The sequence below is a fragment of the Vitis riparia genome, chromosome 16 (assembly GCF_004353265.1).
Source record: "Vitis riparia cultivar Riparia Gloire de Montpellier isolate 1030 chromosome 16, EGFV_Vit.rip_1.0, whole genome shotgun sequence".
In the NCBI taxonomy this organism is placed as follows: Eukaryota; Viridiplantae; Streptophyta; class Magnoliopsida; order Vitales; family Vitaceae; genus Vitis; species Vitis riparia.
Window position 1 is genome coordinate 8,098,045 of NC_048446.1, and position 7,329 is coordinate 8,105,373.

Below are 7,329 nucleotides of genomic sequence, written 5' to 3' on the forward strand. Positions count from 1 at the left end.
CAGTTTGTTTTCTTTATTTTAATCAATTGTTTCTAATTTATTTTATTCAAGAATGGTTCTTTTGTGAATGAAATCACCACCATGAGAGGCCAAAAAGCCATCTTAGGGTGTGAAACATGAAAACCTAGGGTTAGAGCCAAAGGAAAACAATGGGTAAAATCAAACTAAAAATAAAATGGATGAAGGGTTGAGGCATAATAGATGACAAAAAAGATATCCTCTAATGTTAGTTTGAATTAGGGGATGGTACAATAGCTTATTCCTTGATACAAGAGATTCTTGGTAATTCTTGATCTCTAGTTATCTAAGGTTTTGCTATTGTTATCTACTCTAATACAAATCTACATAGAGTGATAAAGGCCTAAATCCTATACTTAAACCCAATTTTGATGTTTATGTATCTATTTGGTATTTCAGTAATGGAATAAAATATTAAAAGTTAGGATACGGATGCAACCCTGAGTTATGGAACTCAAGTTGATCTTATTTGACCCCACATTCTAAATACCCTAAGACTAACTAAAATCGGTACTCTTATTTTGCCTGAGGCCCTATACTCAAAGTTGGATTGTGGAATCCTCAATCTTGAATCATTTGAATTAGAAATCAATAATTCTTTTGAAATTTATTTAAGTTTATTTTATTAAATTCAATTTCATTCAAGTCAATTTTTTTATTTTCAATTCAAGAAATTAGGCAAAAAGCAATCATTTAGACCTAGTTTGACAACTTCCATAGGTCAGTCCTAGAGAACGATACCCAGAGTACTACAAAAGTCGTAGTGACTCTTTCTCTAGTTTTTCTTTGTTAGAGTTGCTACGTAAAAAGGCTTAATATTTTGGACAATAGAGAATCGCAATCAAGAAAGTGGCATCGTTGCCAAGAACTGGCAATCATTTTTACTAGGATAAATGGCATTGCTTTGTTTTAGTTCTTTAAATTTTCTTTAAGATTTTATTTTCTTTATTTAATTATGTTTTTAATTTTCTTTAATTTTTAGTTGTTTTATTTCTATCTATTTTTTTCTCTATTTTATGCTTGGTTCGAAAAGAGATTTTTCACAGACTTTAAAGAACGATTCAAGAGTCTCAACCGAACATGGGGCCACCAAATGATTCAATAGTAATAATGATAGGCCATGAGTGTCTATCCAAGGGCAAAGAACTATGAAGGAGTTTCTCAATCCTCTTAGGCTGAGCACACCATCATGTTTTCTCATACCTCTAAGTCAAAATCACGTCATCATTCAACCTTAGTTGATTCCCCACTAACCCATTTTTAGGGGAATAAAAAATGAAATCCCATACTCTCATATCAAGGAATTTGAGGAAATTTGTTCAACGTTTCGAGAAGCCAACACTCCTTTGGAGATTCTCCGCATGAAGCTCTTTTCTTTAACATTGAAAGATAGAGCCAAGACCTAGCTTGGGCTACAATCAATATTTTTATAGAAGTTTTTCCCACCACTTATGACGAGTGCATTGAAGAATGAGATCTCAAACTTCAGAGCTATGAAGGATGAGAAATTTTTTTCTTGTTGGGAAAGATTTATGGAGATGGTTACAACATGCTCCTATCACAAATTCGATAACTGGATGTTAGTATCTTACTTTTATGAGAGGATGACAACATTGATGAAGCAACTCCTTGAGACTATGTGCGATGGAGATTTTATGAGTAAAAAACCTGATGAAGCATTTCAATTTCTAGATTATATTGCTAAAGTTTCAAAAAGTTAGGAAGATCCCATCATTAAAGAACCACCTAGAGACAGAGCAATGATAGAGCAAAAGTTCGTGGAATCTATACTCTTTTAAAGGACTTAGATTTTCAAGCAAAAATTGCCACAATTACAAGAAGGTTAAATGATTTGGAAAGTAAGGGAGTTAAAGAGGTGGTGCAGATAGTCAATGAGGGAACAATGCGTTCGTGCTTGATATGTAAGTCCTTGGAACATGATGTTCACTCTTGCCTCACTTTACCTACAATGAAAGACATGTTTTTCAGAGCAAGCCAATGCCTTAGGGACATATGGACAATATTTTAACAACTCTCCATACTCCAACACTTATAATCTAAGTTGGAGAAACCATCCAAGTCTATCATGGAGAGGAGGTAACAGTGGCCAATTATAGAAACAAGGAAACCGATTAAGGTAATCAGAGTAATGGGCAACAAGGTTTTCAACCATAAGAGATGTCATCTCTAAATTTTTAGCAACAACCTCAACCATCATTGTCTAACTCACGCCTAGAATACATGATGAGACAATTCATACAAAAACAAGACACTCATTATGAGGATCAATAAAGGACAAATGCTCAGACGTCTCAAGCCCTAAAAGATATCTAAACCACTCTAAGTCAAATTACTACAAGCTTATCTCAAGAAAAAGGTAAATTCCCAACTCAACCACAAAAAAATCCGAGATGATAAATGAAATTTTTGAGATGCGAAATGAAGATTGTAAAGTAATTATCACACTTAGAATTGGAAAAGAATATGAAGGCCTCAAGTTACCAGTAATTGAAGAAAGTAATGCTAGAGATGAACCAACTCTGGAAAAAAATACAAGAAATGAGAAAGAGATTGAAAAATAAGAAGAAATCATTATGACTAAGGCGAATGGAAAGTCTCCCAACCATGTAAATTTTTTTACATCTATTCAAAGGCAAATTGTAGGAAATAAAACTTCATAAATGTTAGAGGTGGTTAAACAGGTGAAATTAACATCCCTCTCCTTGATATGATTAAGCAAATTCCAGCCTATGCGAAGTTCCTTATGAATTTGTGCATAGTAAAGAAGAGAATCAAATTAAGCAAGAAGGCATTCCTCACTGAGCAAGTCAGTGTCATCATCAAGAATAAGGCATTGATAAAGTATAAGGATCCAAGTTGGCTTACCATTTCAATACAGATTGAAGACTCATGCATGGAAAGAGCTTTGTTGGATTTGGGAGATAGTGTATATTTGCTTCCACATTCAATCTATAAGCAATTGGGATTGGGAAATCTAAAGACTAATACCATTACACTCTCCTTAGAAAACCATTTGATTAAAGTACCCAGAGGTGTAGTCCAAGATGTTTTGGTATAAGTTGAAAAGTTCTACTGCCTAGTGAGCTTCGTGGTGCTAGACATAGAACCGTTGAGGAAGGGTGTGAATAATGTTCTAATTATTCTTGAAAAACTCTTCCTTGCTAGGACCAATCCTCACATTAACTATCACAATGGATTGATGCAATTATCTTTAGGGAACATGACAGTGGAAATGAATGTCTTCAATTTATGCAAACAATTGATGGACCATGATGATGTGGAGGATGAGGAATCATGCCTTATAGAGGCCTTAGTTCAAGAACACACAAAAAAGTTAATGGAAGAGAAAATAAATGAATTTTTCTTTGCAATCACTGAGGAAGAACATGTTGAAGTTGCTATAGAGTAGAAAGAAAATGTAACATTATGTCAAGTTCAAAAAACCAAAGTTAAGCCTCTACCACATGGTTTAAAGTATGTTTATTTAGAGAAAAATGAAGAAAAACTTGTGGTCATCTCTACTACATTAACTGAAAAGTAAGAGATCAAGCTTTTGAAGGTGCTTAAGGAGCATAAAGAAGCCACTGATTAGTCTATTTCAAATTTGAAAGGGATTAAATCCCTTTATTTTCCCACATCATATTTATTTTGAAGAGAATGCAAAACCAGTGAAGTAGTCACAAAGAAGGCTAAATCCTCTTATGCAAGATGTAGTAAGAAATGAGGTATTAAAGCTCTTAGATGTGGGTATTATTTATCCTATCTCTAATAGTAGTTGGGTGAGTCTCACTTAAGTAGTACCTATGAAAAGTGGGATAATTGTGATGAAGAATGATTAAGGAGAGTTCATTCCTACAAGGTTGACTACAAGTTGGCGCATATGCATTGATTTCAGGAAGTTGAATGCAGTCACCAAGAATGATCATTTTCCATTACCCTTCTTAGACCAAGTTTTGGAGAGAATAGTTGGTCATAACTATTATTGCTTCTTAAATGGTTATTTGGGTTACTTTCAAATTGTCATTGCATTGGAGGATTAGGAGAAAACCACATTCACACGCCCATTTGGCACCCATGCTTATAGGCACATGTCTTTCAATCTTTGTAATGCATCCGACACATTTCAAAAGAGTATGCTAAGTATCTTCAATGACATGGTAGAGAGAACCATGGTGGTTTTTCATGGATGATCTTATAGTATATGGTAAGACTTTTGAATAAAGTCTCTTGAATTTCAAGAAAGTTATGAAAAGATGCATTGAGAAGAACTTGGTTCTAAATTGGGAGAAATGTCATTTCATGGAAACTTCAAGAGTAGTACTTAGCCATGTCATCTCCAGAGATGGTATAAAGGTAGATTCATCAAAAACATAACTTATTTCAAAGCTACCTTCACCCACTATTGTTAAGGAGGTAAGACAATTCTTAGGACATGCAGGATTCTATATGAGGTTTATTCGAGACTTTTTGAAGATCTCACAACCTCTATGTGCTTTATTACTCAAAGATGTAAAAATTTTATGGACTAAGGCATGTCAAGAATCATTTGAGAAACTGAAGTTACTTCTTACCTCTACACTGATTGTGAGACCTCCTAATTGGTCACTTCCCTTTGAGCCTATGTGTGACGCTAGTGATTATGCAATGGGAGCAATACTTAGGCAAAGAGAAGATAGCAAGCCTTATGTGGTGTATTATGGTAGTAAGACTTTTAATGAGGCTTAGAGGAGTTATACTACCACAAAGAAAGAACTTCTTACAATTGTATTTGTACTAGATAAGTTTTGAAATTATCTCTTGGGTACATCTATAGTGATGTTTACAAATCAGTCAACTTTAAAGTATCTTCTTAACAAAGATGACGTCAAACCAAGACTCATCAAATGGATCTTTCTTCTTTAAGAGTTTAGTATTCAAATCAAAGAGAAGCAAGGAGTAGATGTAGTGGCCATTCATCTTTCCTTAGGATTCACAAATCAATGACGAGTTTCTAGATGATATGCTTTGCACGGTAGAGAAGTTAACATGGTATGCAAATATTGTAAATTATTTGGTAACAAGAGAACTTTTTTATATTAGAGTATGAAAGTTAAGAAATATTTTCTCTCACGAACTAAACACTACATTTGGGATGACTCGTACTTATTTAAGTATCGCCCATATCAGATTATCCAATGACATATCCCAGAAGGGAAACAACTAAGTATATTGAAAATGTGTCATGAAGAGGCAAGTCGAGGTCATTTTACTTCAAGGAAAGAATCAGCAAAAATTTTGCAAAGTGGATTTTATTGGCCTTCATTGTTTAAAGGTTGTGAGGTTCATTGTCAGAGTTAAACGCAATGCTAACAATTAGGGAAGATCATTACACAGTACCAAATGCAACAAAATCATATTTGTGTTGTTGAAGTCCTTGATTTTTAGGGTCTCGACTTCATTGGACAATTCCCTCCTTCGTTTGGAAATCTTTACATCTTAATAGGAGTAGACTATCTCTCTAAGTGTGTGGAAGTAGTGACATGTAAGAGCAATGACCACAAGATGGTGCTAAAATTCTTGAAGGAGAATATTTTCTCAAGATTTGGAACACCTAAATCAATTATCAATGATGGAGGATTTCACTTTTATAATAGGTCCTTTATTAATCTTTTGCAAAAATATGGAATAAGGCACAAAGTATCTACCCCATACCATCCTCATACCAATGAGCAAGCTGAGTTAGCAAATCGAGACATTAAGCGAATCCTCACTAAAGTGGTGAATACTTTTAAAAAAAAATGGTTTATCAAGTTGAGCAATGCACTATGGGCATATAGGATAGCCTATAAGACTGCACTTAGAATGTCTCATTATCGAGTTGTATATGGTAAGGCATGTCATTTGCCTATAGAGCTTGAACATCATGTATATTGGACTATAAAGATCAACTTTGATTTTGATCAAGCTGGAACTGAATGAAAGTATGACTTGAATGAACTCGAGGCATATCAAAATGAATTCTATGAGTGTCTACGATATGCAAGGGAAGAAAAAAAAAAAAGAAATTCTACCTTGACAAGCTTATCCTTAGGAGGGAGTTTAAACTAGGTGAAAAAATGTTATTATATAACTCTAAGCTCCATATATTTCCAAGCAAGATTAGATCAAAGTGGCACAGTCCATATTGATAGAAAAGGTTTTTTCCTATGGCATAGTCACCATCTAGAATCTAAGAATTGGTAATGAGTTCAAGGTAAATGAACATCGTTTAAAGCACTTCGTAGAGAGGTTTAAGCCTCAAGAGGAGACCATCCATCTTGATGGAATGGTTTCTACGGGGTGGAAACCTCTCTCCAGCTTCCAATAGGTAATGCTAGTTAGGTTGTTTTTGCTTGTTTTTCTTAGTTTTTTGTTTTTGTTTTTGTTTTCATCTTTATTTATTTTTAGTCATTTCAAATTTGTTTCCATAATCAGTTATGTGATGTAATTCTCTAACAAGTTTGGAGTGGTGGTCTAGATTTTTGAAGTTATTTTTAGGTGACCGAATGCGTATGAACCTTCAATGAGGCTAGTAGGTAATCCTCTCATGTTTTTAGATAGCAAAGCTCTAAAATGGCTTATTAAGAAGATGGAGGAGAGAAAGGCCTTGAGGGCATTTCATACAACCACGCGAAAAAGGACATGTCAAGTAGCAGCAAAGAAGCTTCTAGTTCAATTTGCATAGTCATGTGAACATTTGGCATGACCATGCAAAAAATCTCTGATACCCTACAGTAACATCCCACATCTTTAGTCCATTTCACACAGTCATGTGATAATTTTGCATGATCGTAAAATCTTTTATGTCCTACAGTAACCTTCAACTTCTCTTGTCCCTTTCACACAGTCGTGCGAAAATTTCGAATGACCATGCGAAAATCTATTATGCAAGCATGCATCCATTATGTCTTTAGTCCATTTCGCATGGTCATGTGAAAATTTCGCATGACCATGCAAAATCAAAACTCTCATGCATAAAAACTAATAATAATAATAATAAATAAATAAATAAATAAAATGACTTCAAACATGTTTGTTTACGTTGTCTACAAGTTTTTCATTGTAGAAATCTTGTGTTTTCGTGAAACCATGAATTAGGCCCCTCAAACATGATGTTAGAAATTTGTTAGACATTATGTCACTCATTAGGATTTTTATAGTTGCCTTTATTTTTCTTTTTTTCATTATTTTCTCATAATTTGTGAGTTATATCACTTTGCTTTTCACTTTATTCTATACTCTAATGCTTTGCCTCTCAAGCACAGTTGATGA